The sequence below is a fragment of the Miscanthus floridulus genome, chromosome 9 (assembly GCF_019320115.1).
Source record: "Miscanthus floridulus cultivar M001 chromosome 9, ASM1932011v1, whole genome shotgun sequence".
In the NCBI taxonomy this organism is placed as follows: Eukaryota; Viridiplantae; Streptophyta; class Magnoliopsida; order Poales; family Poaceae; genus Miscanthus; species Miscanthus floridulus.
Window position 1 is genome coordinate 95,572,599 of NC_089588.1, and position 13,445 is coordinate 95,586,043.

A 13,445-nucleotide genomic window follows, 5' to 3' on the forward strand; every position below is an offset into this window, starting at 1 on the left:
TCATATGGTGCTGAATTTTGAGAATTACAAGTTTTAGCACTCGAATGCGCGCCTTGCTGAAATTTCACTAATTCGGCTATGGTCATGAGCAAAATATGAAGCCGAATTATGGGTATTGATCTTTGCGTAAGGTGCTGAATTTTCATTGATTTGGCTATGATTACTAGTAACACGTGAAGCCGAATCATGAGTATTAGCACTTAAATGCCTTGCTGAATTTTCATTAATTCGGCTCGAGTTGGGAGTAACATGTGAAGCCGAATTATGAATAGGAGCATTGGCATATGGTGCTGAATTTTAAGAACAATTGGCTAAATAATTAGCATTGTCATAGCCAATTCTCTCATTCATCGGCATGTCTTGTGGTGGAACCACATATTTTGAACTTATAGCCGATGAATAAAGATTTACATGTTGTATGTTGCTAGTAACATCAAAACTCAGAATTTACAATTGACATCGGCTCTTGACTACAATATTCATAATCATGATGTGTATTATGAGAAGCATTAACTAAAGTATTAGTCCATGCAACATATCTAGTATCATTATGACTAGCAACACCAACATGAGAATTTATATAACTTGCAAAATAACTATTAGGATCATAGGATGTAATTGTAAGTTGTACCTCGGGGTAATTGTAGTAGTTTTATGATGAACCACCTTGGTACTCCATGATTTAGAACTTGACCACCTTGCTGAATTTTTCAAAAGCATGCGCAACACATTGCAAAGTTGCAAACAAGATCACAAGGGGTCAAAACCAGATGCGATCGACCTTTTGGGCCAGATGCAATGGTAATGGCAAGCTCAAGAAGATAGATCAATGCAGAGTAAGGCTAGGTCAGAGAGATCGACTATAAGAAATAGTCGAACCAATCTCCCTAGCGGAGTCGCCAAAAAGTGTGTTGACGTCGGAAGTGGTCCGAATCACACACCAGCAGGGTATTGGACTCTTGGGCCGCTACGGACCGAAGAACGCAGCAAGATGTCACTCTTTCGTCGTGAAAAATGGAGAGGTTTACAAGCAAACCAACAAAGGATAACCAACATGATTGCATGACGAAGAACCGGCTAGTTTTCAGGCAAACTAGCAAAGAAACCTTCGAAGCTCTTGTCCAATAGGGACCCCATTAGGGCAAGAACATCACTGGGTTGTCTAGGTCGGCCGACAAGCCTAGGGCACCATCCTTTGTCGTCGGATCAAGGGATGAACAGCATGGGGGTTGGAGAAGAGGATAAAAGGGTTAGAGTAGAGGTAGTAGATTTATTTGTATGACAATTGGATAGATGGGAACTCAATCGGCCATGTAACCCTTATTTTATAAGGGTTAGGGTGGTCATATCCCATAGGAAAACTAATATGGTACTATTATTATGTCGTTCTATGGAGTTTTCTTTAGATTGGGTTAAAACTGTAATGGGCCTTTGTAAATTGACTTGGGTCTAATGTGAGTGTCAACCCTAGCTTATGATCATTATCTCGCCGGCTCGGCCCAACTGTTTTGTGGCTCGGGCCTATTAACTCTTTAGCAGAAACGGAGGCGTGCCATGGCCCATACATACAGAAATAAACAAAAAAAAACTTTACGTCAGTACACCGATTATTGTAAATTTCTCTCACGTCGTCTTCCATTTTCCTCTATTTAATTATTTTATTTATCAAATATTTAGAAATAACATACCACTAATCATAAAACACAACTGAATATATGAGGCTGAAAGATATACATGTCAAGATCAGTAGTATCCGCTTGTTATTATTAGAGTATGTTCACTTTCCCATACACTATATATTTTTTTTCAAAGATTTAATTTTTTGCATAAAAATATTTGAGAACTGACGGAACATACATGGTGCTGAAAGATATATGTTCCTTTAATTTGTGGGTTTTCATTGGAATTTTGTGGCCAAAATGAGCATGAGCTTGTGTGTGTGTATGTGTAGCTGCCCTAGCCTAGATCTACCGCTGCACGTACAGCCACCGCTACTGGTTTGGTTTTTGCATGTGGTCGTTTTGGGCTATCGGAGGCGCGCTAGGCGTCCGCCTCCAATTAAGCGCCTGCGCTAATAGCACTTTATGGAGGTCGGCGCTCTGACCGCCTCTGTTAGACTGTCTTCAATGGCGTAACCCAAACGCAAAATAGGTGGTTCACACTACTTTGCATACCTAAAAACATGCTCCAACAGAAGAGCCAGACAAATGACCCATTTTGCATCCGAGGCCAGCCAGAACGCAAAAAAGCATCGTCGAGGAGAGACGACGCAAAAATCTTACGCCCATAGTGGTGGGCCCGCGGACGAGATGACGGCGAGGACCGCGGCAGGGCGCTACCAGCTCGGCGAGGCGAGCCCGCGGCGGGGAGCGGCCGGCCTCGTGCCCCCGTCCAGCAGCCCCGACTCCCCCTCCTCCGCCTCCGCCTCATGGGCCGTGGGGCCCACCCTCGCCGTGCAGCTTGGCGACATCCTCGACCGTGGCGGGGACGAGCTCCGCCTCCTCTACCTCCTCCGCTGCCTCGCGCTCTCTACCGAGGCCCGCGACAGCATGTTCGTCCCCATCCTCGGCAACCGCGAGGTCATGAACGTCTCCGGTGACTTCCGCTTCACCACGCCGCAGGGACTCCAGGAGTTCTCCGCCTAGGCCGGGTGGTACCGCACAGGGTCAGTCCGACGCCGGCAGATGAACGAGCCACCACGGGTGGCCGGCGCGTGCTCCACCCCCGGCGTTGGCGAGCTGCGCCGTGCGGGTGGCCTCCGCCTCCGGCCTCGTTGCGCGCCGCCGTATGGGCGGACCGGCCCTGGTGAGATCCGCCTGCGGCCTTGCTCCACCCGCAGCGCGTGGCCGAGCTCGCTGGTGCGGGGCGGCATGCGGTGGAGGACGTACGGGGCGGCGCGCGGCTAGGCTCACCGCCGTAAGAGGCGCGGGGCCAGTCTCGCCGGCGGAGAGAGGAAATTTTGGGTTCGCTGTTGGAGAAAGGAATTTTTGGGTGGGTGACCCAGTGAGTGTGCGTGACCCAATTCTTAGAATGGGTCTTGTGTTTGTGTTTGCGCTGTTGGAGATAGTCTTAATCATGTTAGCACAGGCGGTCCTCTAAGGCGGCTGCTTGCGTTAATATTCTTAGCCCTTGTTTAGTTCCAGGAAGTTGGAATTTGGGGCTACCGTAGCACCTTCGTTTTTATTTGGCAATTAGTGTTCAAACATGGACTAATTAGGCTCAAAATGTTCGTCTCACAATTTCCCACCAAACTGTGCAATTAGTTTTTTTTCGTCTATATTTAATGCTCCATGCACGGGTCGCAAACATTCGATGTGATAGGTACTGTAGCAGTTTTTGGGAATTTGGAGTGGAACTAAACAATGGCTTAACAGATGCTGTCAACAGAAGGAGCCTGCCACTGTTAACATGTTAATGGAGGCGGACATAACAGAAGGAGCCTGCCACCGTTAACATGTTGATGGAGGCGGACATCACCTCGGTTAACTGATTACCAGAGGTGGCCGTATATATAAGGCGCCTACCTCTGTTAACTCTTTTCCAAATTCAAAAATATTCATTCACTAGTCACTTAGGATTTTTAGGGCGGCTCAAGATTATTTGTAGCAACAGTTTAGCCAGCCGTCCCTTCCAAATCGTTGCTACAAATGGCCGATTTGTAAAGGTGGTTGGCCAGCCGCCACTATAAATCAGATTTATAGGGGCGTCTGCTGATTTATTGGGGTAACCATTTTCCAAAAATCACGAAATCAATCTAAAAAATAGCAATTTTTTTAATCCCGGGTCAACCACCCGTCGCTCCGAAAAAAAGTCACAAGTCGCAGCATATTTTGCATGAAAATCACACGCTTCGCGGCCGACGGGATTCAAACCTGCGATCTCCCCCTCACGCGATACTCCTTTAACCACTGCACCTCACACTTACTTATGTTTATATTGGATTTTCTTTCTTCTCCTATTATCCTTAACCGAGTTTACATTGAGTGTTTGAGACTCTAAACGAATTTAAATCAAAAAGTTATCAACTACAAAGTTGTATAATTTTTCAAGATCTACAACTTTTGTTTTTGCTACTTGTCCATCCGAGGTCGTTTAAAAAATTTGAATTTCAAAATTGAGAAATTCAAATGTAGTTTTCCTTAACAAGCTGATTTCAAATAAAAAGTTGTCAACTATAAAGTTGCAGAACTTTTTGAGATCTACAAGTTTTGTTTTTGCTGTTTGTCCATCCGAGGTTGTTTAAAAAATTCAAATTTCAAATTTTTGGAAATTCAAACGTAGTTTTCCTGGACAAGATGATTTCAAATGACAAAGTTGTCAACTATAAAGTTGTATAACTTTTTGGGATCTACAACTTTTATATATGTTGTTTCTCCATCCGAAGGTCATTTGAAAAAATCAAATTTCAAATTAGAGAAATTCAAACGTAGTTTTCCTTACAAAATGAATTCAAATCAAAAAGTTTTCAACTATAAAGTTCTATAACTTTTCGAGATCTACAACTTTTATTTTGGTCATTTGTTCATCAAATATAGTGATAGTAACATTGTTAAAAAATTTTCTATATCCCTCTTATAGTTTGACTAGTTACAAGTTTTAATCAGTTCTACAAATTTTATGTTTATGACTTTTTTAACTGAAATCATTTAATGTTTCAAAATGACATTTAAAGTCGCTACTTTTTGAAATTCAAATTTCAAATGGATAAAACACAGTCACATGAGAAGGGGACCAAAATAATAGCTGTAAGAACACAATAAATTGATAGAGCATGATTTTAAAAAAATTTAAGAAAAAATATCAAATTTGAAGTTAATACGAGGGAGAAAAAACTAGTTACAAGTTTTAGCCAGAGATTAAAAAGAGAAATCAGAGTTCTTCAACAATTTAAAAATTAAATTTCTAACACATTTTGATACAGTAAATGATTTCAAATGGAAAAGTTATAAACAAAAAAGTTCAATAACTTTTATTTTGGTCATTTTTTCATCCGAGATCGTTAGAAAAATTCAAATTTTAACACTTAATTTTTGTAGTGGCGGCTCAATATAGAGCCACCCCTATAAATCGGATTTATAGAGGCGGCTGAATATAGAGCCGACTCTACAAATAGGATAATTTGCCCCTACAAATCCAATTTATCGGGGTGGCACAGTATAGAGCCACCCCTAAAAAAAAGGAAACGTTGCTGGAAATTCTTTTTGCAGTAGTGATTTTCCGTAATTTTATTTGACTTTTGTTTTGGCAATTTAAACACAGACGGGCAAATAGATATACTGAGAACCAAGACAATACGCATGCAGAAAACACACACACATACCTATCATATTCGTGTCTCGTTATCGTCATAGCACGAACAAGTTACATATCATATACATATGAAACTAATAGTTCAAATGTGTCAGAGTCCCCTACTTTCTAATCAAGATCAACAATCTTGTAATCCCCTAGGTGTATCTGATCCCAGTTTCTGATCTTGTCCTACTTCTCATCCCACGCGAGGTCGCTCTTGTGGTTGAAGTACGCTCCATTTTGATGCACGCATTTATGCACGATGAAGCCACAAATGTCAGCTACGGTTCTTGTTATGCACTTCTCGCCGATCCGTCTTCTTACCCACCATCTTTGTGAATTCATTAGCACCCTTTAGCTAATGCTGAATTTCTCGGACTCGCTAAGGTACTCGCAACTGTAGAATCTACATAGTAGTTTCCTAGAGGTTCTTTGGTGCACTGCAAGATATAATACGACACAATCGATTTAAACATATAGAGAGCATGCATTGTTATTTAATTCGTACCACAAAAGACTTGATATGTACCGACAAGTTGCGCCTAATGGCTATATTGTGGCCATACTTTTGCCTTGTTCTGCTCACTTCTTATGTCGACAGATTAGGGATCCTCGATTTACATCCTGTATGCATTGTATGAAAACAATGGGAGTCAACAAAAAACTCAATACATTTGCAAAAACAAAAAACAAAAAATTCAATACGATTATTCGTGTAAAAGAATAAGTATTGTCATTTACAAGTTCAATACGCTCTCAAATTCCTTGTACGACTCTTTTGGGTAATCAAAGAGTCCAATACAACCGCACATCCAGTTGAGGATAGATCTATACATATATATAAAGAGCGTGCAAGCTGGGAACTTCCGTCCCTCTCACATATCACTGTTACCGGCACAGTACACGCGAGCCATTTTTCTTGGTGAACAGTCACGGATTTTCTGTGAACAGTAACGGGTCTGTACGAACAGTAACGGGTTAATATGGATTTTCTGTGAACAGTAACGGGTTTTGTACGAACAGTACGGGTTACTATGAACAGTACTAGACCCATTAAAGAACAGTATGTTCGTTTTTTTTTTGGCCGCAATGCAAAATTTTTTTCCCCACTATTACCCGCGCAACGCGCGGGGTTACCTGCTTGTTATGAATGTAATCCAGTAGCACTGTTGCCGGACTACAACATTCGAATAAGACAAGTTTGAAATCTTCAAATATGAAAAGTGTCATCCTCACTATGTTAAAAACGGTTTGTAGCAACATGACAAATTTTTTTTGTAGGGGTGGCTGGTGATGGAGCCGCCCCTACAGTGGCGTGCTCAGGAGCCCAGAGACCAGCCGCCCCTACAAATGGAACAGCAGGGGCGGCTGATGATACGAGCCGCCCCTATAAATGGGTCTGATTTGTAGGGGCGGCTCACTCACCAACCGCCCCCGGTGTTGGTATTTGTAGGGGCGGCTGGTGATTGAACCGCCCCTATAAATGTCCTGCGTATAAACACCTGTTATTTGTAGGGGCGGCTCAATCACCAGCTGCCCCTACAAATGACCCACATATAAAAAAAACTGCAGCACATTCTTCCTCCTCGGGTCACTCACTCCAACCCGTGAAAGAAAGGTGGGGAGGTATTTGGCACCTCCCAAAAATTGCTCTACTAAGGGGGAAGTTTTTTGTCTCAAATCCTTTGGTGGAGAGGTTGTAGAAGGTAAGAAAATGCTATTCCACACTTTTTTTAAAGTTTTAATGGTTGGTTAGTGAGTAATTAGACTTTTGTTTTTCTCTCTCTTCTATAGTGCTTGAGCTACTTATGAAGCAAATTAGACCCAAGTTTTGAATGTACTAGGGTAAATTAGGTAGGGGAACAAGATCATACCCTTATTTGGTCCATGTTTCTTGATTTTAGTGAACAATTAGTTAGTTTTATGGATGTTTTATGTGCATGTAGATCTAGATGTAGGGTTTGATTTTTTTATTAATTTCATTTTTGTAAATTTGTGTTTGATGAAATTGGACTAGGGTTTGTATGAAAGATATTGGGTAAAATATAATTGTTGCTAATTGTTGTCTTTGAAATTATTTATTGTAATCAACAAATATGTATTTTAATTATTTATGGATAAATGGGCCATTAATTAATTTTTCTCTACCATGGTGTGTTTGTATGCTTCATTTAATTATATTTGATTTATATTCATATATATCTTAAGTATATACAATTATTCTTAAGTAATTATTAATTTGATTCATTTTTTATATATATCTAAATAAGTAGTCCTTTAATGTTTGTTTTGTTGTTGTTGTAAAAGATAGAGTACAGAAACTCTTGAATGTATGGTTCGTTAAGGTTCAAGGCAGGTTTTCGTGAAGAGGTGGATAAATTTATTGAAGCCGCAAAGAAGCATGCAACGACATTGACAGAGAATAAGAATATAATTATTTGTCCCTGTAAAGATTGCAAGAACCGTATGGCATGGACAGATGTAATTATCATCAGATCACATTTGATTATGTGAGGATTTGTTGAGGACTACAAAGTATGGATTCATCATGGTGAAACAGTTATTGTTAACGACGAGGATGAGGAGGAATACGATGACGAAACCATAGAATCTCTGTCCCAATATTTAGCAAAGCTTGATGCACGAATGGATTTCGAGTTTGGCAATGAACAAGGTGGTGATGCTGGTGGGTGGGATGGTAACAACGAAGGTAGTGCCAATAATGATGGTGGAGCACGTGTCAGGGATGAAGATAATTTGGAGGACATGATTCGAGCCTTTGGACCAGAGATTTTACTAAATAGCTCAAAAGGTCTAGAAAATTTAGAAAGGGTGACAAAAGTATCGAAGGAGACTGTGTATGCTGTTGAAAATGGTTGTCCGACACATTGGACATTGCTACGTTTTGTGCTTGAGCTACTCATCCTGAAGGCTAAGTACGGCTGGTCAAACTGTAATTTCAATGATCTATTACATCTCCTGTCATGGGTGCTGCCACAACCAAACTCAGTTCCCGCCAACACATACCAAGCGAAGAAGGTCATAAGTCCATTGACAATGGGGGTTGAAAAAATCCATACATGCTCCAACCACTGTATACTTTTTCGTAGCGAAACATTCAAGTCACTGGATAAATGTCCCCGGTGTGAGGCTAGCCGATACAAGAACAATGACCTTTACGGTGGGGATGAAGCCTCCACGGGGAAAAAGAGGAATAAGAAGAGTATAAAAAGATAGTACAAGAATCTCAGCCCCTAAAGGACACTCCATTAGGCAACGATACAAATCAGAGAAGAATTCCTACCTTGGTAATATGGTATCGGTCAGTGACCGACCGCTTGAGACGTATCTTCCTAAACCCTAAAGAAGTCGCACTCATGACATGGTGGGATGATGAGCGTAAGGTGGATGATGATAAGATTGCACACCCGGCTGATTGTAGTCAGTGGCAAAGGTTCGATGAGAAGCACAAAGAATTCAGCGATGACCCAAGGAATGTACGATTTGGCTTGAGCACCGATGGAATGAATCTCTTCAATGAGAGGATGAGCGACCACAACACTTGGCCAGTGATCTTGACCATGTACAACATCCCAACGTGGTTGTGTCAGAAGAGAAAGTACCTTCTCCTCGCTATTCTTATTTCTGGCCCTAAACAACCAGACATTGATATAGACGTGTTCCTCGAGTCTTTGATGCAAGAAATGAAGAGGCTATGGAGGCATGGGGAGCCAATGTATGATGTGTTTCGAAAGGAGGACTTTATATGTAGAGCAATAATATTTGTTACTACATGGGTGCACCTGGATGCATCCAAGAAGATAGTTTACCTAAGGAACCAACACTTTTTAAAGACAAGTCACAAGTACCACAGCAAATTGTTCTTTAGATTTTATAACAACACTTCGGAGATTGAACCCCCTCCGGAGAGACGTCATAACGGAGAACACGTGTACAGAATGGTGAAAAACATACGCGTCGTCTATGGAAAGAAGAATCTGAATGGGACGAATAGAGATAGAAGCGCACCTCCCGTCGAAGGCGTACCTTTCAAGAAACAATCAATCTTCTTTCAGTATCTGCCTTATTAGCCAGACTTAGAGGTCCCCCATGCCATTGATGCTATGCACGTGCAGAAGAATGTCTTTGAGAGTCTCATTTCTACCTTGATGGACATAGGCAAGTCAAAGGATGGTCTAAAAGCATGGAAAGACATGGTGCTGCTAAATGTGATGCCACAGCTTCACCCGGTACCCGAGGCTAATGGAAAATACACTATGCCCGCGGCGTGCTTCAACCTAACACCAGACGAGAAGAGAGATATATGCACTTTCCTGAGGGGGGTCAAAGTCCCAACTAGGTTTTCAGCAAATGTGAAGAAGCTAGTGTCGACGAAGGACTTGTCAATAACACATTGCAAGGCTCACGATTGTCATGTGATGCTGACAGTGTTTCTACCTATTGCAATCAGGGCTATAAAGCCAGAGTTCTTGAAAAATGGCCATCACCCGCATGTGCTACTTCTTTTCAAAGATCTCACAGAAGACGATTGACAAGCAAGAGCTGAGTGACCTACATGAATTTGTGGTGGAGACAACCTCAAGACACAACCATGACTACCAAGCCTAAGAGGAAACGAGGGGATAGAAAAGCAAATCAATATCCAAATAAGGCATGTTATGTGATAACGGAGGTCGGGCCAGTAGGGGAGATCCTTGAACCGAAGGAATTAAGAGGACGATTCCGTAATGCGATCAGAGCCCTAGTAAGAGATAAATTGAACCCAACAATCCCAAACTAGAAAGAGGTACCAGAGAACAAAAATGATGAACTATGGGATAAGCAGCTGAAGCTTAATTTTAGATTTCTAGAGGGTAAGCATGAACTGGTAAAAAAATGCTTTTAGGATGATGAGAGAGTCATTCCGACGTTGGAGGTCGGAGCTCAACAAGAAGTATATCCGAAATGGGTTAACTCCCTTCAACGAGTTTGGCAACATAACTTCTAGTCAATGGGAGGAGCTCGTGGCTCAGAAGACTTCACAGAAGGCATTGAAGCTCAGTGCCCATAACATTGAGCTGGCGAAGAGGAACAAACACCACCATCATCTAGTCCCTAGTGGCTACTATGCCAAGGAAGAGCAGTTAGGAAGATGGACGAAGAGGCCACAGCTGCTGGGAATATCGATGTGACGAATTTGAAGGTACGCTCAAGGAATTGGATATATGCGAGGGGTACAGTATCATCCAGTGGTAATCTTAAGTTTGATAAGCCGGAGACCCAAGAGGCAGTATTAAGGATACCGAAATATGCTGAAGACAAGGAGAAGGGCTCATTCAATCCTACCAGAGAGAGGGATGAGCTTAGCGTTGGCTTGGGAAGCAAGGAGCACACAGGCCGCACCAGGGGCTAGGGAAAAGGACGATCTAGAAGCAAGGATTCGAAGAGAATAGACATATGTACAAGAAACATGGCAGGGACCGGGAGACTAATCTTGAGCTCCAAGTGAAGGCTCTAGTTGCAAAGGCGCTGGAGGAGCAAGGACTGTTTACGGAGCCACGGTTATTAATGACGCCGCTGGGAGAACTGGCATTAGTTGGTAGCCCTCCGAAAGTTCCTAGCAGCCAAGGTTCCACTGCAGCCACAACCCCCGTCGATCACATACGGGAACCAACTAGTTGCATCTTGGTGTTTCTCAGCGGCCGGCAGAACATTGTGATGGAGGTGGCAACGGGTGTGGCACATCCTCCCGGTGGCTTACACCACAATAATAAGATACCGCTGGACTACACTAGGGTCGAGGTGCATATCGTCAAGCCCGAGTTCATGCAGTGGAGGATAGACTACACAACTCCTGAGGGGCTGGTGTTACTCAGAGATGTTATGGGGCAGTTCATCCTTTGGCACAAACGGGATATTATATTGACTGCTTCTTCGCTGCATCCCCCTCTCCCAAATTTGGAGCAAGTTGTTGAGGCTGGGGAGATATTTTCACCGTCTCGTGACCACCACATTCCTGAGATGCCACATTCTTCCCCGCCTCCTAGCAAGCATGTGCCTAATAAGCCACAACCTTCTCTAGCTCGTACCGACCAAGTGCATGATGAGATGCCACAGTCTTCTCAACAAGCACAACCGATACATGAACAACGGGTGCCTCCTGAAGAAGGTGATGCACAAAAAGATGAGGACATGCCTGATTGAGAACTTCGAAAGTAGCATCCAATCACCATAAGATCAGTTTATGTTCCGATGAAAGATGTCTCGTCGGTGCACGAGTGGTATTCCCATGACCAGTTCAAGCCTGAGAACCAAGTTAAAAAAAGTCACATCACGGGGTTCTGAGGAGGCCGTCACTAGCAAACTCCACCAAATAGCAAAGCAGTATCCAAATGTTGATGCCATAAAATGGTCAAAGGATTGCCCGAAAACATATGAAAGAGGCAAGCCCTTCCTACCAAATCGGGACATCCAGCGCCTACCACTTGGAATGAGAAGGTTCCATGATTGGTACTTGCATGTTCTCCCAACGAGCATAGACCTCGTACAAACATGCTTCCCCACCGGCACATTTGGAATCCTAGTTGGGAAAATTGTCTTTGACTTTAATGACATGCAGACATGCTTTCACCTTGGAGCAATAGAGATGAATCTAATTCGCACGTGGTGCCTATAAGTCCTTGTCCTCCCGATATGATATGAATGTAATCTTTGAATTTTGTTGTAAATAACCCACACCGTGATTTTTAGAATGCAAGTGCACATTGTCAAACAAATGCCAAGTGTGAAAGTCGGGTATATAGGCCCTCAAGCTATAGCACAAACAAATTTTAATTACCCTAAACAGTGGAAACTGGATGCCAAAGAGCTAGCTGCTGGAAAGACCCTTCGGGAGAAAGAGCACATCCGTACGATGAAACTAAGGGAAGAGACCCTTAAGGTTGCGGCATACATTGCCCTGGCTTTTAAAATTCTCCAACAGCACTCTACTATATGGCTACCATACAACTTCGAGTAAGTTTAACTCTATACTTAAAGCTTTGTTCGATATATTTTATTCGATGCAAAAAAGCTTATCTAGTTCTATGATTAAATCCATGCAGCAACCACTGGATTTGTATAGGCGTCGATGTCGGGAGAAGCATGGAATGGGTCTTTGATTCAATAGATAGGGACCCGGTGACATACAAAGACTTCATATCGATTCTCAAGACGTATACATATCGATAATCCTCATTAGCTTATATGTTTATATACATACTTGTAACGTTCACTTTTGGATACTAACAAGTTGTATTTGCTAAAATAATTTGAACATGGCATTTAGGTTCTATGTCACTAAACATCACGGAAGGCATGATCCAGCAGGAAGGAAAAGCTGGCTATCAAAATACTATGTGCGGTAAGTGTAACTTACTTCTTTAGTACTCCATTACATGGCTGTCAAAAGCATTACTTAACATTTCCATATGCAAAACACACAGTGCCCCAAGCAGAAGCCTAGGAGTGTACATTGTGGATACTATGTATGTTCTATGATAAGTAACACCGGTACCTACAGGAGACACCCCTTAAGGGTAAGTTTGAATCTCTTCACCTGTAGTATAAAAACTTCACACATGGTATGAAATACTAAACCAAAACTTGTTCTCTTGTAGTGGAAAGAAGAGAAAGAAATGAAAAGAGACCCATACAAGGATGACCAACTCTTAGAGCTCATCGGAGACCTTTGCAACTTCATATTGGACTAGATTGTACACGTTAAAGGCACCTACCATGACCGATAGTCTCACTTGGGTAGAAATCCTCAGTACCAACACCTTTGTGAGACAGAAAGGCTAGCTCTAGGACGTTGATAACAATGTGTATGGAATTTGACATTGGTTTTACCTTGTTAATTATGTCTATTTAATGATGGATTGTATATATTCTTGTGAATTGGACTCGTAATTGTAGTTTATATAATACTCTTGTGCTTGTAGTTTATATAATACTCTTGAGCGAACACGGTTTGGAACGTTGGTCATGGGGCGTTCGGCGGGATTATCTCGCTTCCTCGCTCACGTTGGTCGTGGGGCATTCGACAACGCGAACGCTGGATGGAATACGCGGAAACAAACAGTGTTCTGGTCGAATTTGAATTTTTTTGGCGG